We start from the raw sequence: 27687 nt of genomic DNA, 5'->3' as shown, positions 1-27687 counted from the left end.
CTAGCTACTGAAGTTGGGAAGTGAAATCCCTAATTATTATTATTGAACTATCTATTTATCCTTTCAATTCTGTTAGTTTTGTTTCACATTTTGAGGGCTCTATTGTTAGGTGCATAGATATTTGTATTTGTTATGTCTTCCTGATGAATTTACTCTTTTATCATTATAGAATGTCCATCTTGTCTCTTATCACATTTTTTCTTTTACAGTGTATTTTGTCTGATATTAATATAGCCATTCCAGCTTATCTATGGTTGCTGATTGAATGCTAGCTTTTTAAAAATCTTTTTTCTTTCAATCTGTTTGTCTTCTTAAACCTAAAGTATATCTCCTGTAGACTGCATATAGTTGGGTCATATTTTCAGTCTGACATATTTTACTTTTGATTCGGGTGTTTAATCCATTCACATTTAACATTATTATTTATATAGCTAGATTCACACCTGCCATTTTCCTTTTGTTTTTTTATATATCAAGGATATGATTTTAAATTTAATTTAATAAGTCCTCTTTTATTATGCTCTCCTTTTGCGTAATGTGGAAAGCACAATATGTTTGTGGCCAGGACTTCTCTATTTGGATCACGGTTTCACATTTCGATACTTTTATGAAGACTTTAAAATTCTCTGGATATAATTTTTTTCATCAGTCAAATGGGGACTACTATTCCTGCTTTGCTGAAGCCCGAGCATTTTTGGTGCAGGTGAAATTTGAAACATGTACCAGAAAGGGTTTTTGTATGAAAGCTGACTGTCACTACAAATAGAACAGGGACTATAGGAAAAGTAGGTAGATGACACCTTCACCATAACTTCACCCAGATTCTAGCACTCTGCAGGGCCCACATACCTCTGCCTCAGCAGGGCCCACATCTGCTAATCAGGGCTTCCACCATTTGCATTAACTTGAATCTGCAATCCCTTTATAGTCTTGAGCAATGAGCAAATGTATAGCAATTATTTCCAACTAGACCATATTTTTTTTATTCCATAACATCTCCATTCACAGGATTGATGCTGTATTTGAAACCAGGGGCTTCAGCAGCATGAGCAAAGATGAGCCAGGGACAAAGCGTATATTTGGACTCATTGCTTTGAACTTTTTTTTTTTTTTTTCATTCAAAAGCTCTCTCCTGCAGTGGGAACTAAGTTTAACACACCATCCCTGACACTAGACGCAATTTGCCTTCTAGCAAAAAGAGATCTCCCTCATGCCTGGGATTTGGACTCTCTCAGACCTATGCCACTTAGTTGAGTTTCAGTTTTATCCACCATAACAGTTGTGAGAGGGTGACAGAATTTACTTCACAGTATTATTTTGAAACTTATTTTAGATGAATATATAGAAAACTACTTACACATATTTGGTACTTGGTATGAATTATCTCTACTACCTACCTCATCTCTTACAAGAAAACCCGTTTGTGAGGACTCTGTGTAATGCCTTGTCAATCCTTCATGCCTCAAGGATAAATAGATACAACACTCATGTCAATTAACCCTTCCTTTAATATCAAGTGTACTATTGGGATCAAGGTTGAGGATAAAATCCCACTAAGCACTGACTGAAATCTCACTGATGAACGGGAGTAGTTAAGGAAAAGAGAGGGAGGACAACTTACATTACATAGAATAAGAGGTGGACACCTGGGACAAAAGAAGAGAAAGTGTTAAAAAAAAGATACATACACACACATATATATATAAAATCATGCCTAGGAACCAAGTGAAAGAACAGAAAATAGAGATGAGGAAAATTAGGATAGATTTATTTCATACATAATGACTTTTATTTTTAACCTTTTATGCCAGGATTTGCTCTCTCTAGCATCCTTTCTGCGCTTTGAAAGACTCTCTGTTATTTAGATCAGCCAGAATGGGGGGTGGTGAGGGTGGTGAGCAAACTATTTTTAGACAGAAGTTCATCTATTAAATTTTCTAAAGCAAGACCTATTCTGAGAAGCATAATTGAGTATTTGCAAGGAATACTTTGGAGGCCTCTACGGGGCAGCCAGTTGTCAGACTTCTAAAGACACTGCATCATTCTTGGTAACCGTCAAGAAAATGAATCATCACTCCTTTTTGTCTTTTCTTGAAGACATTCCAAGCCTTAAGGTTTTGTGGTGCTTGGGGCAGCATCTCTCTGTAGTTTTAGGCTGTTAGATCTTAGTTGAAGAATGTCAATGTGAAATGAGATTTATGTCAGCTTGTCTAACACACCTGACAAGCAATTCAAATATTATCCCAGCCTGGATACTCTCACAGCGACCAAGGTGAAAATTAAGTCCTACAGAGGCTCAAGATGAGTATTTCCAAGGCCAAGTCTCCCCCAACTCCCGTTCTCCCTTTCCATGTTTTCCATGATTTAATAATAAGCATCTTGCTGCGAAAGAACATTTAAAATTCTAGGTAATGTGTGCATAATGCAAAAACAAAGGGAGAATCATCAAACGTGTCATATCAGTCATTGTAATATTCTTATAATGCTCTTCTTTGTACCACTGTTCCCTTCAAAGAAGCAGTGACAATTCCTAAAAAAATAAATTCATGAAGGACCTTCCGTGTGCAAGGCACTTTGTTCCGTGTTAATGGGAATACAAGATAAAAGCAGATATGATTCCTACCCTCAAAATGGTGTAAATAACAGTTTAAGATAACAATGGAAAACATCTGTCAGGGCAATATGGGAGTTATTATCAAATGAAAACACAACAATAAACGCTATAAAAAGGTCTGAGAATTGAGTGACTCTAGCATTCCTGGTTGTTTAGGAGTGTTCTTTGAAAAGACGGTGAAAGTTTTCCTAGGAAGCAAAAGGCAAGACATTTCCTTTGTTACTATTATGATTTTTATTTAATAGGGTTAGGCTGAAAATAATTTATTACACAAATTATTGTTATTTGGGAGTTCTTTGACTTGCCCCATTGTTAAGCTAGTGTGTAATCTTGGACAAATCATCGAACTTCAAGTTGTTTATTTATAAAAAGGCAACAATAATACCAACTTTTTAAGGTTGTTGTGAGACTACTTTAAATAAAATAATATCTGAAAAGCTCTTTGCACAGTGATTGACACTGTAAATGCTTAGCTGCCTCTTAGGTTGATTTTGTGGCCTTGATTTTCCACTTATGGTCTTAATCACCAAGTTTTTCTTAAGAGGACCAAAAATGTGAACAATTTTAATCAGCAATTCCTTTTATTGTGTTTTGTTTTGTTTTGTTTTACCATTTTTAAAAATCGAAGTATAGTTAATTTACAATCTTGTGTTAGTTTCAGGTGCACAGCTGACTCAGTTATATGTGTATATATACTTTTTCAGATTCTTTTCCTTTATAGGTTATTACAAGATATTGAGTATAGTTCCCTGTGCTATACAGTAGGTCCTTGTTGTTTATCTATTTTATGTATAGTAGTATGTATCTGTTAATCCCAGCCTCCTAATTTATCTCTCCCCTCCCAACCCCCGCTATTCCCTTTGGTAACCATAAGCTTGTTTTCTATGTCTGTCAGTCTATTTCTGTTTTGTACATAAGTTCGTTTATATCATTTATTTAGATTCCACATATAAGTGGTATCCTATGATATTTGTCTCTCTCTGTCTGACTTCACTTAACGTGATAATCTCTAGGTCCATCCATGTTACTACAAAAGACATTATTTCATTCTTTTTTATTACTGGGTAGTATTCCATTGTATATATACACCACATCTTCTTTATCCATTCATCTGTCAATGGACCCTTCTATGTCTTGGCTATTGTAAATATCAACTGTACATTCAGCTAAACAAGGATAACTACCATAGATGTAACATTGTTCCCCTAAATATTTGAGTATGACTGTGTGAGTCAAAGTGATGTGTGGCACTTCCATGTGGAAACATCCAATTTCTGATACTTGAACCTCCAGCCCACCCCTCTCAGTGGAAGTGACTGTGAAAGTATTGCTCAATATGGAGATCCACTGCTAAACCATAACATGAAAAGCTGCTTCCCTGGAAAGAGACCCAAACCTGTAACAGACTTCGCACAAGTAAGAAATCAACCTTTGTTGTTTTAATTAAGACACTGAGATTACAATAATAAACCTCAAAAAAAATTACGGTAGCTTCACATTAGTAATGTTTTCAGATGAGATTAAAAGATTAATATAATATTATTAATAAGGGACTTTGTGCTCAAGCTAAGTAAAAAGGAAATATCTGGGTACTATCTGGAGATGCTAATACATTACTTTCCCAGGCTTGAAAATACCTGACTAAGATCTCAAATAGTGAACATCGATCATCTGAATTCTATAATGAAATGCAAGCTCCCTCTCTGACTTCAAAATTTGGATTGTGATACCCCCTTCTTGCCAACAAAGCCATCTGGCTTGGTAAAATTAATTCTTGGGTAAGGAACTCATAGAATTTCTGAGATAAACTTCTTGGAAACTTTTGGCAACCAGGAAGTATCCTTGGCCAGAACTCAGAGATCTGAAAAACTGCTTTAACAAACAGTGTAGCTTTCAATGTCAATGCCATGGATTAGCTTTGTAGCTTAGTCAAATCACTTTTCACTTGTCTGGGCTTTAATTTCCTAGCCATATGATGAAAGTGTCAGATTAATGATATCCAAGGTCTGTTTTAACAACTTATTAATGTGCAACCTGTAGTTTCAAATGAGAAAATAAAATATAAATTTCTATCCCATAAGCTAGAACTTGTTATTCTGGAGAAGTAAAGCCCATGATGAAATCTGAAAATATTTGTTAATGTAGACACTAACCAACCACAAAAAAAGTAGTATGAATTACCATTATTGCGTAACAAGTAAAAGTGTGAAAAAATCCCTCAGATTATGATCATCTTGAGGGCAAATACTACTCCTTCCTAATCTTAGTATATCTGTGTAACATGATGTCTGATTTACATAGTAGGTGCTCAAAAAATTATTTATGGAATTGATCAATAGATTAATAAATCTGCGGTTGATTAAATGGAATGGATGGATATTGAAGATATTTCCTTGGCATTTTTTTGTCCTATGTGTGTGTAACTTACTGTATAAGATACTCTTTGTGAGAAAACAAAGAAACATTGTGTAAGATTTTAAATGCTTGAATAGATGGTATGCAAAGTAGAAAGAAGTAGGAGTCAAAAGTCTTTAGTTGCTGAGCTGGTGTGTCATCATTAACTAGTGGTGTAACTTTGGGGAAACCACTTCACCTGCTGAACCTCAAATTTCTCATCTATAAAATGGCTATTAGAAATTTGTCATGTCTCCTAAGTAAGAGTTGCTGTGAAAACAAAATGGGATGAGGTATGAAGAGGCTTTGAAAAATGAAAATATATGTCATTATGATTGTTAATCAGCCAATGAGGAGCAGCTTGTATTTCTGAGAATAAAGGTTCTCAGAGGCAAGCACTTTTTGCAGGAGCTGGAAATCTTCCTTTGGTTCTTGCAGTACCTTGAAACCTGCTTTTTATTGGGAGTCCTAGGCTGTCTGTTCTTCCTTTAGCAAAATTACCTTTCAGAATATCCCTGTCCTCAAAGCAAACACTGGTGTTATTTTCAACTAATAGCATTTTTTTTCCTATCTTGAAATTCTTTCATCAGATTTCCCTTCCCTTTCCAAACTCTAGATGTCAGTGTTCTCAGGTCCAACCTATGGGCTTTTTCTCCATATATATTCACCCTCTTTCAATGTGCTGTCGTCCAGACCTATTACTTCAGTGAGCGCATCAATCCCAAATTTAGGTCCGTCTTTTACCTTGCCCTGAAATCTAGACTCTTGTTTCCACCTGTTTGATCAACATTTCCAGTTATATATCTGATAGGCATCTCAAACTCAACAAGCTCTCAACCCCATCTGCCACTCCCATGTTTTTCTCATCTCTGCAGAAGGAATCAAGTACCCAATAGCTAAGGTCTGAAAGTTTAAAATCATCTTTGATTTTTATTTTTCTCTCACATTCTACATCCAATATAACCATTAAAATTTTGTCTACTTGCTCATCTGCTCTTGCCACTTAATTGGTCTTCCTGTTTATGCTCTTACTCTATCACCAGAATATTTTTCACACAATGGACAGATTAACCTTTTAAATATGTGAGCCAGATCAAAGCATGGCATTGTTCAGCATCCTTCAAATAATTTTCCATCAGACTGAGGACAAAATCTAAAATCCCGGAGGTAAACGTAAACTCCACCGTTGCCACCTTGCTCACTGCACTCAAACCTCAAAGGCCTTCTGGTCATCTGGTCGGTGTTTGAACGCACCAAGTTTCCTCTCATTTGCGGATTTTGCACATACTGTTCCTTCTGGTCTGGAATGCTACTTCTCCAGCATCACAGTTCAGATCCTCACTCTTTTCAGGAGCTTCTCAAAAAGTCATCACTTTGGAGACTCCTTCCCTGACCATCATCTTCGAAATGCCTCTCCTTGTTATCTTTATCTCCTTAGCCTGCGCTCTTTTTCTCCACTGCACCATCGTTATTGATTTTTCTTCATATTTATTTTTTCAGATTGTTTTTTCTCAAATATCTATAATATGTAGATTTGCTTTTGTATAAAGAAATAAATATAAGCCTTAGTAAATCAAAATAACTGAGAGATCCAGGCTACCTACTCTGAGGCCCTTTTGCAGAGAGGCAAAACTCGGAGAATAAGCAAGAAGGATAAGACACACAGGCTTATAATTACTTCTTATTTAATTAGAAAAACTGAGAGAAGGTAAAGGAGCTTAGAATTTCAGAAACGGAAGAAGCCCTAGTTAATATGTGTTGGGGGGAGGCAATCTTTACATTTTACAGAGTAGAAGTCTTAGGCATGGAGGAGAGGAAGTCTTACAAATGTCATTCAGTAAATGCAAAACAGTATGTTGGGGGTGGGAGGTGTCACTTGACACTCCATCACATTTCTTTGGCTACACAGTTGAGTATTCATTACCACCGATGGTTTCAACAACAATGGAAGGTCAGTGCTGTCTGGAAGGAAGAGAAAAGGAAGGTGTCAGTATAAGAATACTTTTCAGCTAGGATTGAATTATGCTTTATGGCTAATTCTCAAAACCAATGTTTAGAATATCTCAAAATACCATCCAAATTCTGAGATTGCTGCTGCTTCACAGTTTGACTAAACTCTATAAAATGAATGACACCATTCTAGAAATGTCAAAAAGTGGAAACAAACCTAGACTTGATTTTATTCATAATTTCCTTTCTGTCTGAAATCCTTGCTCAGTTTAATTTGAAATGGCAAAAACAACAAAAAAGTCATTGATCACGTCAGGTTTTCTAAGCAATATTTTGAGTTTGAATTACAATAAAGTATTTCTCTAATCTTCTGAGAGATGGCCACTGCATCTGCTAAATACTACATAAAGTAATGTTATTAAAAAGTAACGTTTTTAATTTAACTGGTATTGCCATTAACACTCATATTTCTTATAGTAATATTATTCTTCCAATTCCATTAGGCCCTTTGTGCATAGCCATGTTTATCCTGCTCTTCTATTATTTATGTTTAATTTGTGATTGGGTTACTTCATATATTTCAATTCCATTATAATGCAATGTGATGATATAAAACTGTAGTCAATTGTATTTCCTCAATCACTAGGATTCCATTTCTTTTATTAGCACTTGTAGTAAAGGGTCTGACTCCATTGTGATGTTTGACTGCTGACAGCTTTTAAGATCTACTTCTTCTTTTCCTCCTGTCCCACATCTGATCAAACTGATAAGAAAGCCCAGTTCTCCCTCCTTTGGCATGAATGGAAAATTCATACTACACAAGCCCTGTCCTATGCATGGAAAGCCCCCGCCCCTTCCTACCCCCCACATCCAGTATCATAAACACCCAAGCCAGCCTCCTTTCCATACTATCTCAAGCCCTTTTGGGATGAGCTTGGGGAGTCTATCCTGCTGTACCCAGAAAGCCTCATTCTGTGAGTCACAAACCTTTTCCTACGCACGAGGAGCGTACATGGTGTCATCATTCTCAACATGTGAACCAAATTTTGGGCCAGGATCCTCCATCACTATGCAATGTGGATACAACACTTGGCATTCTATAGGTTACTTAATCATTATGTAGAGAACTTACATGAAGTATAGAGGAAAAGATCTCAATTGGTCTACATCATTTTACTGAAAAAACAACACTATGCATCTTGTTAGATTTAAACTGGGTACAGCAACATTTTCATTTTATTTGCAATTACAAGCAAAGACATAAGGTAAATCAGGTGAGCTAAGTTTTCTTTTCCCTGAATAAAAGAAGAGCTGAGATGATTAATAGCAATAAGTACATTAGCACAGTAGTTTAAAGCTTAAATGAGCAAATTCTAATAAACCTACACACACATTCTATAGAATAAGAAATGGTGCTTATTAAATAAGATTATATTTTTGGTAGACTAAAATCAACTTTGTATTTAATATTTAGTGAATGTACTCAAGAAGGACTTCGTGCTGAGTAGCATGAGGTGGAATATGACCATCTCAGGAAAATGCTTGTCCCTTCCAAGGAAATAAAACCAAGGACAAATTTTCTCCACTTTTTAAAGTACTTGACATATTAGAATTATTTTCTCCCAAGATTTTATGACATCACTTAAACCTATAATTTATATTCCCAAAATAATTTATGTAGGATTACATGGTTGAGTTGTTTATTTACTGATGTTTTTTAAATTCTGTATCAGAATTGAGTTGGCAATAGTTTTTGGACATAACACATTATGATATGTCTGTGCAAGACCTTTTGTTCCTTATTATATGTTATTGCTTCTCTCCATATTAGGCTTGACAGATAAAATACAGGATGCCCACTTAAATTCAAATTTCAGGTAAAAAATTCTTTTAGTACATATATTTAGTATAAGTGTGTCTCGTGCAATATTTGGGACTAAAAGAAAAGAATCTACTACTCTTGCTTTTCTGTGTATGTCCCCTCAGGCTGAAATTCCTAAGGATGGGAAGGTCTTTTTAATCCAATATTAAATTGGGTATTAGTAAGTATTTAATAATCCAATATTAAATTGGGTATTAGTAAGTATTATTTATCTTTTATCTGAAATTCAAATGTAACCAGATGCCCTGTAATTTTATTTGCTAAATCTGGCAACCCTACTGCCTACCCCCCAAACTCAATTCACACTTTTATAAACAGAGTCTTGTATATTTAATATATATCTTTCCCATCTATGTTTATATATATATAATACATATGTAATATATAGTCATAAAGTATTGTATATGCAAGTGCATGTTTAAAATTTAAGTAAATGTTATTGAGCTTTAAATCACATTCTGTTTTCCTTTTAAGTATCGTTACTTTAGTACTTTCTCTATGTAGATATAGCTCATTTCATCTGGCCAATACACAGTATCCCACCTAGCCATGGACTATAATTCACTGAAGTTTTCCCCCAAGGATAACACCTAGGATATTTCACTTCTTTGCAAAAAAAGCAATGCTGAAATTATATTCTTGTTGCATGTGCCCCTCTGCTCTTGTGTGGAATTTCTCCAAGGTGTATATTCATACTCAGGAGTGAAATCCTGCATGGAATATATATTTGTTATTCATTTTAATATGAACTTTCAGATGGTTCTCCTAACAGCTACTTCAGTTTACACTCTCAAAATAACAGCGTGAGATTTTCTTTCTCTTCATCTTCTCCAACACCTTATATTATTAAACTTTCATTTTTGTCATCGTAATGAGTATAAAGTATCTATGTATTCTCTTAATTTTCACTTCTCTGATTACTAATGAGATTGAGAATCTCTTCATTGTTTTTTTCTAATAGATTATATTTTCCTGCTTCTTTGTATTTTGAGTAATTCTGGATTCTATCCTTTGCATTTTGAATGTTATATTATAGGCGGTCTTTGGGTTCAAAGGCCCTTACTCCTCAAAAGAGTGTTGTATTCATTTGCTTGTTACTTGGTTTAACAAATTCTCCTACAGAATGCATTAGCTCAGATCTCTGTGCAATTGAAGGCATTTTTATATGTTTACTTTGCTGGGTTCTTTGCTGTCTGTCCTATAAACGTGTACTTCAGCAATCAGGCAGAGATGGGACAAAGTTACAAGTACAACCTGACCACAGTTCCCCTTACCTGTCCCTTTTCTTTTGGATAAGTCCCTCACTTTGGGGCAATAAAGATCACCACCCCAGCTTCTTTATTCCTTGTGTAAGAAAGATGACATGTTTTTATCAGAGCTTCAGGCTCCTCCACATGGAATGACCAGAGCTGACCCTCAGGCCACAACTGCTAAGGTGAGGATCTCACCCAGTCCCATCTCTTCTTCCAGATTTCAGCTTGTCCCTAAAATCTGCCTTCAGTAGTTGCTTTTTATTTTATTTATTTATTTTTTTAATTTAATTTTTTTTTTTTTTTGCCAATGGTAATGGATATGTAAAGAGTTGCTTTTTAAATTTTGCTCAGAGTCAATAATTGTGATCTGTAGGTGGATGATCTACCTTGAAGTTGCTGTGTCATACATGAAAGCAGAACTCCTCATCTATTAAGTTTTGTATTTCAACAATTATATCCTTCACTTGTAGAATTCCCATGTTGTTCCTTAAAAAAAAATTCTGGTTACTATTTATAGCCTCTTGTTTCTCATATATTTTGTATTATAATTTTCTATTTCTTTTATTCTTTATATAATAATTCTAGTATCTGATCTTGGGTGTGTAACTCTTCTGTTTGCAATTTCTATTGCCTCTTCTCTTGGAAATGTGTGTTTTGTAAATACTTTTTTCATTTTAAGTTGGTAATTAGCTCCATTTATTCCGTAGAGACTCTAAGGGACATAGATTGGGCATGGTTTTCTCAAGATAAGATTTAAATTCATTTCTACGGCATGTTCCAAATGTTACCAACATGAAACAACATTCATTCACGTATGTATGTACTTACATATAGATGTATGTATGTACGTATGTATGTATGTTGGCCTATTGATTATCTTATTGAGAAGGTGATTAAGGTCAGCTTCACAGTATGTGACCTATGCAGTCACACAGGGCCCCACACTGGGAAGATCATCATACTTGGCTTAATGCTCTGTTGTCATCATCTTGAAGTTTGTAATAATTTTTAAGCAAAGAACCTCACATTTTAATTTTGCATTGGGCCTCACTGCGACTGGTCCTGAGGATAGTATACGTAAGTTGCATGTGACAACATAACCTATAGCCATAAATTCTAAAGAAATACTATTGTTTTTTGTTAAAAGTATTTCCATGGTACAGAGGAAGAAATAAATAAGCTCTTTCATTGCTTCAATTTCTAAGTAGTTAGATGTCCCCATGCCCACACTTTTATGGAAGTTGTACTTCTTTGAGTATCCAGGAATACTGGGTCTCTCCATTTCTGTTCCCACACTTTAGCAGAAAATGTTAGTGATATGCACAGATTCCATCAAATCCATTTTAACTTAAAGACCTTCATCAGAGGACCTCCCTTGGACGACCAGAGCCATTGTATTGAGTCTGCCCACAGAACTAGAAGTTACTAAGAGTTTATCCCCCCAAATTCCCCCTACATGCCCTTAGCTAATTACAGATAGGTGCAAGACTTTGAAAACCCAGTTTTCTTTTCCTTGGGTCAGGATAAATTATTTATTATAATATTATTTTTATGATAATGATAACATCTCAATATTATAATAAAATTACTATAACCAAAAGTTATATATTATATTAACTTATACAAATAATAATATATAACTAAATAATAAAATTAGAATCCCTCTGTGAGATCAGGTTGAAGCTACCTTAATAGGACTTTGCCTCAGATTATACCTTTGCTTGGCTTCCTCCTCTTTCCTCTTTTATTTTCTCCACTCTTTACTGGTTTCTTCTAGCAGTACTTCCTTAATTTCCTGCACAAGAATCCTTATTTGGGCTTCAGATTCTAAGGAACTCACTGACCTGGCATAGCCCTGAAGACTTGTCTCCTATTCTTTCAAGACAGAATAATACCCCAAATTCTGAGTTCCAAATACTGGCTTAGATCCTAGGGAAGCATAGGTTTGCAAGTTCTCTTGTAGGTTTCTCTGTAATTTCAGACCTCTCTTTATTATTCCTGGCCTTTGGGTATTTCCCATACTATCTTGTGCACTCAGAAATGTATTTAAAATAAATTTGTTATGAATGTGTATATTTTAAAGCAGCTAAGATATTTACCTGGACTTCCACAGCACTGGACATATAAGGCTTTTTGCTCTTTATTGCTAGATTTTATGTTGAATGCTTAGCTCATGTTTTTGGTCTTTCTATTTTCCCTATCTATGGATTTTAAAAAAATACATAATACATCCCACACATTTTGTTTTGCATTGTTTCATTGTCATTTAGCTCTAAGTATTTTGTCACTTACTGTTCATCTTCTCTAATACAGGGGTTTTCCATAAGTGCTTTATTGATTTAAAGACATAAGTGATTTAAAATTTTATCCTTTTGGACATTCATTTCTAACTTTATGTGTTTTGTGTATGTATAGGAGAAATTGTATGGTAAAATGTTAATTCTTTAGAATAGTTTAAAGATACATTTGTGGTCTAGCAAGTGACAGATTTTTGTGACTGTTCCAAATGGTACAGAAAATTCTCTATGTATCTCTGGATTATCCTCATTCATTAACTCAGACAAATTTATGGTCTTGTTTGTTTTTTCTGCTCTTTTTATCAGTTTCTGAGAGTGATATGTTAAAATGTCCAGTTACAAGATTAATCACTGCATTAATCTGTCACTTGTTGCTTTAATATATTTTGAACTTACATGAAGTTACATGCATATATTTGCTGATTGTTCTGTCTTCTAGATCAATCACTGTTTTTCACAGTAAGCAGCACTCCTCTTTGCCACTGCTTATGCTGCTGTCATAGAATCTGTCTTGTGCTGTGCTAATATTGCTACTCTATATTTCTTCTGGTTTACATTTGCCTCACATTTTTTACAGTAACTTCATTTTTCAGTCTTACATGTCCATTAAGAATGTTTCTTACAGAAATCAGTGATGAAAATTAGTTTATTCTATATTTGTTGTTGCTGTTTTTGTTATAATACAGTCTGAGTGTTCTCTTTGACCAATGAGTACAGTATATAATAAATATGTGTATATGTAAATATTATGATTTAATTTTGCCCCTTAATCTTATGCCTTCTAATTACTAAGCTCTTTTTGCTTATAGTTTTACTTCTTTCTACCTTGAATTAGAGAGATTGAATCCTGATTTAGTACCATCCACACTTAAATTTACTTTCCCTCTCCATGCTCAAAGTTTAGCAGTATATGTATTTCTCGCAGAGCAGCTCTTATTTCCCACCATCACTCTTAAATTTCGAAGTTATTACAAATATTTTTATAAGTAATTCTTTATTTAGGATATATCTTATTAAAATCTTAATTTATTTATATTTCGTATACTTTATTATTAACTCCCAGATTTATGCTTTGTCTTGCTGGGGTATAACCTTCAACAGCTCTTTCAAAGAGGCTTAATGTGGTAAAATTTCTGAGAAACTTTGTATGCACAGGAATATTATTATTGCATCCTCATTTTTAGATGATTACTTAGTTGAATGTAAAGTTCTAAGTCCCAAGTTCTTTCTTCCAGTACTCTGAAGATATTACACCACTGACTATTGCTGAAGCATTGACGTTGAAAAGTCAGGTATCATTCAGGAAATTAATTTATCTTGGCTTTCAAATGCTCCATTTGTAAAAGTACAAGTCTGTAATAGATCATGTGTAAAGAGGTTTGCATTAGTTAGAAATATTCCTGGCTGCAAGGGGGGAAAGTATTAAGAACAGGTTGGTAAACACAGAAAAATGTATTTGTTTCACATAAAAAGAGGTCATGGGGCAGGAAATTCAGAATTAGTTCATAGCTCAGCAAACCCACAAAGAACCCATCAAGCCCTTAAATCTCAAGTAAAGGAATGTCTAGTTTCCCCATATTTAAAATGAAGGGATTGCTCTAGACAGCTACTAAGGTCTCTTCTAACCACAACATTCTATTGTTCTATGAGCAATAATATCACATAATATAATCAGAGAAGCTCACAATAATAATTCTGAGTTTTTAAGAAATTAACATGTGAAGCAGTTTGATAGAAGTATTTAATGTAACAGTTTTTTGCCTTACAAAGGCTGACAGAGCACTCAGGCAGGTATACATGAGGGAGAAAACCTTACAGAAATCCCTCTATCTCACAGTCTAATTTTGAGCTTTCTTCATTTGAAATAAAATTGCTAATATACCCAGTGATAATCCAGTTCTTAGGTATTGGCCTCCATTACTAAATTCACATGATACTGACCCATAAATACTAGAATGACAACGTATTCAATTACAATAAAAATAAAATCATCAAGTGAACTATTTGCCTGTGCCTTCTGCTCATTGCATTCTCTTCCTATAGATAATTATACAAAGATAGACATATTTATTTTCAGAATATGGCTTGATGAGCATGGGAACAGAGCAAAAATATCAAGATAAGCATTCATTCAGTTGTTCATTCATTCAGATATACTGGTTCAGAGCATACCATGTGATAGAAACTTTTAAGAAATTCAAAAAAATTAAGCATTTTATTATTTAAAGAAAAAAGTACATGTAGTAAAATACACGAATATTAATTATTTGGCTCAATGAATTTTTCAGGTCTGTATCTCTGTGACTACCTTCCATATCAAGTTATAGTATTTCCAAAAACTCAGACAATTCTCTGTGGTCAATATCTCTTCCTAACTCCTTGGCCATTATTCTGACTTCTGTAACATTAGATACATTTTGTTTGTTTTTGAACTTTATAGTCATGAAATTTTTACAGTTTATATTCTTTTGTGTCTGTCTTCTTTTGATCAAGAGCAAATGTTAAGGACTCTTTCAATACTGTTATGTACACCAGTAGTTTATTCCTTTTAATTTCTGAGTAATATTTCATTGTATGAATATACTACAATTTATTTATTATCCTGTCCATAGACATTTAGTCTGTTTCCATTTTTTAATATAATGAATAAAGCTGCTATGAATCTTCCTGTGAAATATTTTATGGACATATACACTTATTTCTCTTTGGCATATATGTGTGAGTGAAATTTCTTGGTCACAGAGTATGTGTACTTTAATATTTTTACAAACTTTAAAAAGTTTTCCAGAGTGATTTTGCCATTTTAACTTCCCACAAGCAATGCATAAGAGTTCTAGTTTCTCCATATCATCACCAACACTTTATATTTCTCCAATAAATGTTTAACTCACCAGGTTTAGGGTGCTCAAACCCTGCGCGTGCCAACAATCAACTCCTCCTTGACCAGCTCCTGAAAGTAACCTTGAATCCTCAGAATGTCTTGCCTGATAAAAGTGACTTTGTATACCAGACCAAGCATTCCTGCTAACAATGTGATTTATGATGGGAAAAATGGACCATGCTATATCAGTCTAATCTCTGAGGGGCTGGAGACCATGTAATAAGGTCAGCTACATGACACTCCATGCCTATGTGACAAAACTCCAATAAAGTCCCTGGATACCAAGGCTTGGTTGAGCTTCCCTGTTTAACAGTATTCCATATGTTTTGTCACGCATCACTGCTGGGAGAATTATTTACTCTATTTGCGTCCTTCTAGTAAATCACTGAACTTCAGGGTGCTCTCAGCAACCTATGACACAATATTGTTGGTGTTATAAAATTTAGCCATTCTGGTGGTTTGGGGAAATATCTCATCATTTGCATCTCTGAAGACTAATGATGTTGTGTACCTTTCCATATGCTTATAGGCCATTTTGATATTTTCTTTTGTGAGGTTCCTATTTAAATTATTTACCATTTTTTAAAAGTTGGGTGTTCATCTTTTTCCTTTTTGATTTATCAGAGTTCTCTGAACATTCTACATATGAGTTCATCAGTTATATTTTATTTCAAATAGCTTTTCCCAGGCTGTGGCTTGTATTTTTACATTTTAATGATAATGTTTTGAGGAGAAGTTTTTAATTTGATAAAGTCCAATTTAACAGAGTGATAAATTCCCCTCTGTTTTCTTTAAAAAGTTTGATTGCTTTAGCATTCACATTTAAGTCTGTATCTTAAGTTAACTTTTTTCTTATGCTGTGAGAAAGGGGTTAAGCTTCATGTTTTAAATATGAATAGCCAGTTGCTTCAGGACCATTTAGTGGAAAGGCTGCTATTTTCCCCAATGAATTTCTTAGGCACTGTGTTGAAATCAGTTGGTCATATACGTGATTAGTTACTCTTGGGCTTCCCTTTTTTTCCCACAGATTTATCTTTATGTCAATACCAGACAATCTTGATTTCGAGTAGAATTATAGTAAATCCTGAAATCTGACAGTTTAGGTATCCCAACCTTGCTATTGTCAGGTGATATAAGTTTTCCAACTTTGTTCTTTGTTTTCAAGATTTTTTAGGTTATACACATGCCCATACCAATCTTAGAAGTAGCTTTCCATATCTTCTTTTTTTTTTAATTTTTGTGATATCAACTGGGATTACATTCAATCTATAAGCTGATAGAGAACCACCAACTTAAAAACTATCTAGTCTTTCAACCCATAAACATGGTGTATTTCCAATTAATTAGGTATTCCAGGAGCATTTGGGGGGGCATTTTTTTTTTTTTAGTGTAGAGGCTTTATACATCTTTAATTAAATTTATTATAAATATTTAAGATGAGTGTTTTTACATATTTTATTGTATTCTCCAAAAGTTTTTTGTTAGTATATAGAAGTATGACTGATTTTTGTATATAGATTTTATATGCAATAATTTTGGCAAAATAAATGATTACTTTTGGTAATTTGCAAATCCCCTTACATATTGTATGTATGCAATCATATTATCTGTGAATAAAAATGGACTTACATCTTTCTTTCCAATCTTTATATCTTTTGTTTCTTTTTCTTGCCTTACTATACTTGTTAGAACCTCCAAATTACTCTTGCATTTAAGTTATGGGAGTGGACATCCTTGCCTTGCTTCCAGTCTTAGCAAGAAGACATTCAGTCTTTCACCATTAAGGATGACAATACCTATAAAACTCTTTATATAAACTCCTAATCAGATTGAAGAAGTTCTCTTTTATTTTTAGTTTGCTGAAAGGATTTTTTTTGTTTATCATGAAGGAGTGTGTAATGTTGTTATCTTTCTTCCTCTCTAAATTTTACTCTTCAGCCCTTTTCAAGGGTTTTGGCCAGGAGTATAAATAAAAAGATATAAGATACATAAGAACAGGAGTATGTGTCTTTTTTCCCACTAATATATACTAAAACTCTAGGATTGTGTCTAAAATGTAGTAGACATTCGATATAAATATTTATTGAATAAATAAATTATGCCAAATTGACCAAATGTTGCACCACTATAATATTTCCCAGTAAATTTGAATTATTAAAGATAGTAGGGACTTGAGGCAAAGGTCTGGCTAACCTTTCCTTTCCCTCTGAATTGAAGAAATCTGAACTGGAACAACAGGGTCTGCCTGGTTTAGTTACAGGCTTAAATGCAGAGAGCAGAGGCAGGTTTATTACACGGAATCAAGACCCAGAAAAGACAGTCCACTATGCTTGAGAGAGGGAGGGAGAGAGGGAAAAAGAGATGCAGAGACAGAGACAGACATAGGGACAGAGAGACAGAATGAGATGTTTTTGAGACCCCACTGACAACATGTATAAATCAGAATAGCCATTCATCCTTCTTGGGAGAAGAGCAATTAAAAGGTGGACAATTAAAAGAAGAACAGGAATCTCTTTTTGTAAGTCAGTAGGAAGACAGAAGCATTGGCAGAGGAGAGAATGTGAAAAGAAGAATGTCTTTTCTAAAAGAATAAGAATTTAATACCTTTTTCTTTGCATTCTTTCTTCTCCGATAATGTAATTCTTACCTGCCCTTTTATTTTATGTTTATCTGTCAAATATTTTCCTGTAATTTTAAAGTTTTAAAAAATAATTTTAAGTATGTATTTTGTTAAAAACTTAAGGTTAGATTTTGTGTTTTAAACCTTTGCTACTTACTAAGAAAACTAATCCATTTACTTGTTTTACTATACAGAAAACCATCATTTAACTGACAATTTAAATGATAGAATATTGGTGATTAGGTTATATCTTGGAGCACAAATTATTACTTCATGATGTAGTAATGACTAAACTACTAAGGTAAGAACTCATTACTACAGAGCGCATTTGAAATAGGAAAGAACTCTATCATTCTATCATTGGATGTTTTACATGTTGAAAATATTATAAATTTCACCAAAAAAGTATCATGTATGACTGAACTAGAGATACTCAAGAAGTACAAACTGGAAGAGAAATTTGACCAACAAATTTACAGTAAGAACAAATGGGATTTTTTTTCTATTGAGAATTTATTGCAGCCTCTTTCAGCTTCTAAAAATGTTGTTAAAATAATTTAGCTAATAATAATGGGTAGCATATATTGAGAGGTTGCCATATGTGAGGCATTTTTCTAAGAGCTTTACCTGTATTAACTTATATAATTTTCACAAAGTTCTGTAAGGCCCTATAAGAGTATATACTATCAGGTGGTACACATAATACTGCCATATGAGTCAGAGAAATATTGAAACCCATTCATATTAGTTGGTAAAGAGCAACTCTTTAACTACGGTTCACCAAATAATGTTACCCAGCAGTGGCCAGAGAGGCATGTAATGAGGTCTGGGAGTGATGCTGGGTGGTAGGAGGGAAGATGAATGTAGACCAACTAAGGCTACAGGGATGGCTTTGGTGCCAGGGGTGTCTGCAGTACCTGCCAGCTGCTCCTGAGAAGGCCACCACTGTCAGGGATATCTGACTAGGTGGCACTGCAGGTGTTATTACTAGCAGCATTTTCATCGCGGACCAAGCAATATAACTTACATTGGCTTCTAAATGAATACCTGGAAATGACTTGTAGGCAATGCATCTAACCACCTCTGGCTGCAGTAAAGCACTAGACACTGAACCACCTTCTGGCGGCAACAAAGCCCCAGGCACCAAGGACCTAATGATAATCAATTTAATGGGGCTGTTGGGAAATTTTGATGCAATTCCTATGTCAAATTATGGCTTGATAGGAATCTCATTTAACTAGTGGCAGCTCAGTTAAACAAAAAACCACAATAATAATTTCTTACAATTAACAAATGATTGGTAAATTAATAAAATGATTTGATAAAGAATTGGCCCTATGACGTATTCCTTATTAAGCACTATACTCTGTGTATTTAGACAATAAAATATTTTAATGTATGTATTTATCCAAAGATAATTTGTTACGTTACTAGTGGATGAATATTTTAAAAATTATACCTGGCCTCTATTTTTATTCTCTTTTTTACAGATGAGCAAATTAGGCACAGAATAGTTAAGTAGCTAGCCTAGGTTATAAACCAGTAAATATCAGAGCTGATATTCAAACACAACAGACCACCTCTGGAGTCTGTGATCTTAACCACTGTTTTACTGCCTATCAGACTATCATTCTGATGAGCTATTTTTCCACTGCTTTTTAATTAAACATTTATTTTAATATTATTGCCTGATGCTAAATTACCTAAGAGAATTAGTGCACATTAGAAGTTCTGTTATTTTGTCATTAAATACTGATAAGAAGTTGCATTATGTTTTTTCATTACTAAAAAATTTTTTTCACCTATATTCAGATCAATCCAGAAACAAAGGGATAGCAGATACTTAACACATTCTTCAATGATTGGCAAGACATATTTAGGTAACATACAAGTTTTTTTAAAACAAATATTTTTTCTTAAATTTGTTTTGCTTTTGAAATTCTAAATTTAAACTATGCCATATGCACTAGAATATATAAACATATAATAAGATTTCCTTTTATTGAGGTGACATTAGTTTATAACATTGTAAGTTTCATGTGTACAACATTATATTTCTACTTCTGTTTTATAAAACATATTTTGAAGTTAAGATTTCCAAATCACCCCTCCCCCCAAATTCTTAATCCAAACAGTTCAAGTACTGGATATTCCAGTTAAATGATTTTCTATTCAGCTGCAGTGATTAATATCTCTTCTATTATTCTTTGTGATTTCTAGTTTTTTTCTGCTTCCATGTTCTTTTATATCATTTTCTATAAAAACAAAATTTCATTTGCTTTTACCTTCCCAGTGTTGTGGAAAGTTCATATGTCTTGCTTTTGTAATTTTACATGTAGAAATTGCTAAGATTTTTTCCTTTTAAAAAAAACAACTCTTAAGCTCTATTTCTCTAGTTATCAGTGGCAAATGAAATGCTATAATTTATTTCTAAAATATAAGATATAGAACTCAGGACATTTTTCACTTTCACTATTATCCCATCCCCTATAATGCATACTTCACAATGTTTGTAAAAGTAATCTGGAATTGTGAATTAGTATTATTATTATAGTCATGTATTGTTACATTAACTGTCTTGTGCTTGTAAGTGGTATAATCCATCATAAAACCACCAATATGCCCTTCCCCCAGTTTATGAAATAAAGCTTTATGAGGACAAATAAGAGTTTCTCTATGACCACCAGTTAACTGCTATCCTGAATTTAGTGTTGATCTTTCCCTACATCTAAAAATTGTTAACACATACACATTTTATTACATATATATGTGTACATGCATATGTTTATATATATCCATAAACTATATATAATAGTGTTTTGCATGTTTCTAAGCCTTATGAAAGTGATATATTCCACAGACTATTCTGTAACTTGCTTATTTCACTCAGCATTCTGTTTTTGAGATTACCTATAATGATATATGTATCTTCACTTGAATAATTTAAAAGTGGTATTAAATAGACTGCAGTCTGATCATTCTCCTTTAAATGAACATTTAGACTCTTTTCAACTTCTTACCATTACAAACAACACGGCTGTAAAGATTGTTGTACGTGTCTTCTTGTGAAAGGATATCCAGAGTCAGAATCTCAGAATGGAATTACTGAGCTATAGATGTGCCTTTACGTAGACTTTAATTTTACTAGATGGTGCCTAATTCTTCCCAAAATGGCAGCTGCAATTTGCACTCCCACCAGCAACTGGAGTTTCCAACTTCATTCCCATCCCTGCTAACACTTGGTTTCGTCAGAATGTTTCATTTTTGCCAACCTTGTTACATGAAAATATATCTCATTATGGGTTTTATTTTTCCTTCCTTAGCTACCAGCAAGGTTGGGCTTTTTTTTCCAATTTATTAGCCATTAATGTTTTGTTTTACCTGTGTATTACCTATTCACATATATTTGTTTTCTTTTTGGTTGCCTTTTTCTTATGGGTTAGTAGGAGTTATTCTACTTTGTATTCTAGATACAAAATCTTTACCAGTTATGTGTGTTTCTAAAATCTTCTCCAGGTCTACTTACTGCTTGTCATTTTTATGTCTTTTTCTGAAAAGTGTATAAGATTTGGAAATAGTCAGTGTATCTTTTTTTTAATGATTTGGGTTCTGTGGGTCTTGTTTAAGATATTCTTTCCTTTCTAAGGTCATAATTTTTTTGGAAGTTTTTAAAGTTTTACTTTACACATTAAGCCTTTAATTCACCTAGAATGTGTTTTTGCATATCACATGAAGTAGAATGATATCATTTTTATGTGATATATTTCTTGAATATTCTACTATTTTCCCATTTGTTTTAATGCCTCCTCTGTCATATATCTCATTTCTGTATATTACTGGGTCTTTTTCTGGGTTTTTTTTTTTTAACATCTTTATTGGAGTATAATTGCTTTACAGTGGTGTGTTAGTTTCTGCTTTATAACAAAGTGAATCAGTTATACATATACATAATATCCCCATATCTCTTGCCTCTTGAGTCTCCCTCCCTCCCACCCTCCCTATCCCACCCCTCTAGGTGGTCACAAAGCATCTGGATTATTTTTTATATTCCATTGCTCTAGGTCTATGGACCAATTTCTGGGACAATATTATTCTTGCTTAATTATTATATATCATAATATATCTTACATAACTTTGTAATTCAAAAATTTAGAATGGTCCCATTGCTTCAATTTTGATCAAACTCTTTTCAGTCCAGATACTGGGGAAAGGGCTTCCCTGGTGGCACAGTGGTTAAGAATCTGCCTGCCAATGCAGGGGACACGGGTTCAAGCCCTGGCCCGGGAAGATCCCACATGCCGCGGAGCAACTAAGCCCGTGTGCCACAACTACTGAGCCTGCACTCTAGAGCCTATGAGCCACAACTAGTGAGCCCACGTGCCAAAACTACTGAAGCCTACGTGCCTAGAGCCTGTGCTCTGCAACAAAAGAAGCCACGACAATAAGTCCGCGTACCGCAACGAAGAGTAGCCCCCACTCGCCACAACTAGAGAAAGCCCGTGCACAGTAACGAAGACCGAACACAGCCAAAAATTAAAACAAATAAATAAATAAAAGAAAATTAAAACAAAACAAAACAAATACTGGGGAAAAACATTCATCTCAGGAGGATTCTCTTAAGTTTTTGGTTGTTAGTGTTTCAGAATCTTTACCAAGCTGGATTTTTAACCTTAGTCCTCAACGTTGAGTGCCCTTTGTTTTTATTCATTTGTCTTTTTCTTCAATAATTCTGGAAAGCCTATCAATTGTATCCTCCACATTTGATCTTACGTTTTGTACTTTAAATTTGGCTTTCAATAAAAAAAACGAAATCGAGTTATTTGTACTGAGGTCGATGGACCTAGAGTCTGTCATACAGAGTGAAGTAAGTCAGAAAGAGAAAAACAAATACCATATGCTAACACATATATATGGAATCTAAAAAACAAGGTTCTGATGAACCTAGGGGCAGGACAGGAATAAAGACACAGACGTAGAGAATGGACTTGATGACACGAGGAGGGAGAAGTGTAAGCTGGAATGAAGTGAGAGAGTAACATTGACATATATACACTACCAAATGTAAAATAGATAGCTAGTGGGAAGCAGCTGCATAGCACAGGGAGATCAACTCCATACTTTGTGACTACCTAGAGGGGTGGGTTAAGGAGGGTGGGAGGGAGACACAAGAGGGAGGGGATGTGGGGATATATGTACGCATATAGCTGATTCACTTTGTTATACAGCAGAAACTAACACAACATTGTAAAGCAATAATACTCCAATAAAGATGTTAAAAAAAAATTTGGCTTTCACTTTCTCCATGATAGATTTTAACTTCATTCCATTTGCATTTCCTGGGGTCCTTTACATCCTCTATCTCTCCTTTGCAATTTATTCTTTTAGAGTTCCCAGTAAGCCTACTCCCTCCTAATGGCATCTATCTCAGCTTTCTCTCTACAGTCTATACTGTGGATTCCAACAGAGTCCAAACATTTTATTCTGGTCCTGCAGTGGATAATTCTCTGATATATTTTTCTCTTAGAGTTCAGAATATTCTCCTCATTCCTATTTGCTACTATTCTTTCATAGACTCTGTGTATAGGCTGCCCTCTGTACTCAAATGAGATGAGGCTTTGAGAGCCATCAAGTGTCACTCTTTGCCTACAGGCAGGGTATTTTTAGCCTCAGTGCAGTTTCGCAGGTATAGCAGATATTCATCTAATGGAACTTATCTACACTTAGGAGGAGAGCATGGTGGTTTCCTCCTGGCTCTATTACTTGTTTCTTCTTTTTGCTTTCACACTTTAAATGAGTGAAATGTATTAAATTCTACCATTCCTAGCATACTCTATCTCACTAGACTTTTAGTTCCAGGATGGCTAGGGGCCATTTCTAATAAACTTTGACGTCTACATATCATACCTCAGAACAGTGATACGCTGTCTGTCTTCAATCCCCTATTCCATGCTCCACTTCAATCAGACTGTCATCCCACCACCATACTAAAACAATTCATAACAACTTACCAATGACCTTCCTCCACAATGGTAAATCCGGTGATCGATTCTTAGCCTCATCTCACCTGACATATGGATCATCTGACACAGTCGGTCTTAGTCTCCCTTTTGAAACACTTCTTAATTGCCTTCAAGAAAATTCCACCTCCTCAGTTCTCTTCTCAATTTAGCCATCCCTCTCAGTCCCCTTTGCATTTGCCCTCATATCAATGACTGCTTAGTACTGGAGTGGCCCAGGGCTCAGTGCGCGGACTTTTTCTCTTCTCCATCTACACTCATCTCTAGTATCACCAGTCTCATGGATTTAAATATAATTTATACACATATAAACACTTATATCTACCCTGAGTGCTCCCCTGAATGGCAGACTCATTAATCCAACTGCCTGTACAGTATCTTTATTTTGATAGTCAATAGGCATGTCAAACTGTATGCGTCCATAAGAGGAATGACTGTTTTCTCCCTCATCGCTGACCCTAAAACTCCCTTCTCCTTCTTGGTTAATGACTGAATTAGTCTGCTCAAGTTTCCATAGCAATATGCCATAGACTGGGTGACTTAAACAGCAGAAATTTATTTCTCACAGTTCTGGTAACAGGGAAGTCCAAGATCAAGGTGCCAGCTGATTTGATTTCTGGTGAGGGTCTTCTTCCTGGCTTGTAGACAGCCACATTCTTGCTGCGTCCACACGTGGCAGAAAAATATGGAGCTCTGGAGTCTTTTACGTTTTTAAAAGGACACCAGTTCTATGGGATCAGGGCTCTACCCCTATGACCTCATTTGTTTAACCTTGACCTCCTCCTTAAAGGCCCTATCTCCAATGCAGTCACTTAGGGGTTAGGTTAGGACTTCAAAATATGAATTTCAGGAAGACACAATTCAGTCTGTGACAATGACATTTTCATTATTTCTAGTTGCTCAAGAAAAACACTTTAGAATAGCCTTGACTTCTCTTTTGTTTCTTTCTTTCACAAATTACATGCATTTTATCAGCAAGTCCTGCTGGCTTAACCCTTAAGATATTTCCAGAGTTTGCAACCCTCTCATTACCAATGCCTACTACTCAGCTGCCATAATTCTCTACCTGAGAATAGCCCCCTGGCTGGTCTCTTTGCCTCTGCTCTTGCCCCTCTTTCTGCTGCTTCTGCATAGCACAGCCGCTGGGAGTAACCGTTTTCAAATATAAGTGGGACTATAACGTTCTTCTCCTCAACACTCTCCAATGACTTCCCATCTCACTTGAAGTAAAAGTCAAGTCCTTACAATGAGCTCTATCACTTGTAACAATTCTGCTACCTGTGCTTCTCAGATCTAAATCCTACCAACCTTGCCCTTGGCCATTAGCTCCAGCCACACTGGCCTCCTCATTGCTCTTCCTGAACATGCCAACAAACCTCCCACCTCAAGGGTCTTTGATTTTTCTGTGCCATCTTCCAGAAACACCTTTTACTAGGGCTCCCTGGGGAGCACACCCTTAGGGATATCCCCTGATACCCCTAAATAAAAAGACTACCTCCCAGCATTTCCCTTTCTCCTTACTGTCTTTTTCTCTCCAGCATTGATACTATCTTGTTTATTTGTTGTCTTATCCCATAATTAGAATGCAACCTCCATAAAGTCCTGATTGCTTTTTTTGTCTTATTAATGGCTTTATCTGCACCACCTAGAATACTCGGCACACAGTTGATGCTTCATAAATAATGAGGACTAATACATATATTAGAGAGGTAGCTGTCCACAATTCTAGTTGGCACAAATCTTGAAACAAAGAGTTATCCCACTGCATTTTTAATCAGTCTTTCTTTTGTAAGAAGTGCTCAGTGGAAGGTTCATGAGGCAGAGTAAACTAGAATGGTAAATGTTCTTCCACCCAGCTCATCTAATGTTGTTTTTTTTTTCCCTCTTTTTTCATGATTCTTTTAGTGGAAAGTTGGGACCTGCTTCATGAGGGGCTACTAGCCATTTGTAATTTTAGTGTAGAAATTGAAAAGAAAATAATTTAACCGAGAGTACATACAGTTCTGTTCTGGGTCTTAGCTGTGAAAGGAATAGTAAAGATGGGAAGGGCTCACGGTCGTATTTTGAGTCTGTTCCGCTAAAGAAAGAGTTGGAGAGGCAATTCAACCAATAATAAATCAAGGTAACTCTTCACAGTGATGAGGACAGATGTCAGGTTCAGCTTGTGAATGCCACTGCTCCACGGTTCCTGAAAGGCAGTGTTCTCTGAATCCAACACAGAAGATAAATGATTTTGGTGCTACTACTGAAAAATGTGAGAGAAATGACTTGCTCATCTTTGGGGATGGCCTTAAGTGAAGGTAGAGGTTTGCATTATCTTTTTAGAAACACTTAGAAACAACAACAACCTTAATTCCCCTTTTCATGTAACCTAACATACTCATGGATTCCAGGGATTAGGTCATGGACATCTTTGGAGGACCATTATTCTGCCTACAGCAGGGTATTAGATGACAGAGCCCCAATTTTACAAATCGAGAAAATCTTGGCTGAGCATGGATTAGAATAAGCATACTCTTGTCTCTCAGACCTGAATAATCTTCACAGAGAAGCCCCAATACACTTTATATACTTAAGTCCTCCCCCAATAAAAATGAATACATTGCTCCATTTACCGTAGATATGCAATTTAGAAAGTTTAATACACAGTATAGACATGCCACATGCATGTTTTCTTTTACATTCAAAATACAATGCTTAATAATATTTTTAGTATAGTAGGTGGCAGTGAAGATGACAGCAAAAACAAATTACGCAATTGAGATTTTAACGAATATTTCTGCCAGTGAAACTTGAAAATCTGAGCACTGATGTGAGAAGGATGTTGTTGTTCTCTGATTAAACATTCACTGACCTTGCATATATCTAAAGGGACTTCCTGTCACAGCACTGAAATTTGATGTTTGATCTTCAGGTTCAAATTTGATCTGACACACTGCAATTACCCCATTTTTTTAAATTAATAAGCGTCTTGGATTCTTTTTCTTGGAAAGGCTGGCATTCAGAAATATCATTAAGAGATGCCTCTCTCTTTTTCTGGTGAGGCAGCAGGGGTGTTAGCTCTGGCAAGCACAGAAATCAGGGAAACCAAAGAGGTCAACACGTACATCAGCATGATATTCAGGGACCGCCTGACACAGAGAGTCTTCAGCGATGTGTTCTCTTCTGTTTTGACTCCAGAAGAAAAGGTGCTGTCAACCTCATTTAGAGGGTTATTCCACATTTCTACTTACTAGGTGCTCTTTTCACTCAATTTTCCTATTTTATTATAACCCAGTGCCCTTGGTTGTTGTCTTTCATTTCCATTCCTACATTACCACTTGAACTTGTCCAGATAATTTTGATCCGCGGAAAGAACGAATTAGCTTCTGTATTCTCTATAAAGGGGTCCTCAGCCTCTATGGAGAAAGATGACACAGGCAGAGGAAGAAATTAAAAACTGACTCCATGGCTGAGTCAGGAGCCTTGAGGTTAAGAAGAAGCTCAAGAAGCATTGTTCATTCCTGCTGTGCTGTTGACTGAGATTCAATACCCATGAATCCCCAAAATCTCAGGCTCTCTTCGTTCTGGACATACCCAGGGAGGAAAACAGTTGTGGGCAGGGAGAACTGAAAAGGATGCTATTGGGCTACTAGGGAAAAGTCAATTCCATGTAATTCTTCTGCAAATCAGGAGGTTCTTTTCTCAGCACAGAAGCTATGGGAATCCTAATATATGGCCCCTGTACTTCAAAACCTTGAACTGTAAATATGTAATAAATCAGATAATTATCTTTTAAT

General features: G+C 35.2%; 2 long non-coding RNA genes across 2 annotated transcripts in view; one reads left to right on the top strand and one right to left on the bottom strand.

The window, feature by feature from the left end:
* LOC116742318 overlaps positions 1-22138 on the top strand; it is a 31892-nt gene extending 9754 nt beyond the window's left edge. The window contains exons 2-3 of the long non-coding RNA XR_004346430.1: positions 1875-1882; positions 22103-22138. This is a non-coding gene — a long non-coding RNA (uncharacterized LOC116742318). The remainder of the gene's footprint in view (positions 1-1874; positions 1883-22102) is intronic.
* Positions 6677-27687, bottom strand: part of LOC116742317 — a 56695-nt gene continuing 35684 nt past the window's right edge. The window contains exon 5 of the long non-coding RNA XR_004346428.1: positions 6677-6970. This is a non-coding gene — a long non-coding RNA (uncharacterized LOC116742317). The remainder of the gene's footprint in view (positions 6971-27687) is intronic.

Source organism: Phocoena sinus, chromosome 17 (genome assembly GCF_008692025.1).
Source record: "Phocoena sinus isolate mPhoSin1 chromosome 17, mPhoSin1.pri, whole genome shotgun sequence".
In the NCBI taxonomy this organism is placed as follows: domain Eukaryota; kingdom Metazoa; phylum Chordata; class Mammalia; order Artiodactyla; family Phocoenidae; genus Phocoena; species Phocoena sinus.
This window is presented reverse-complemented; position numbering and strand designations above follow the sequence as displayed.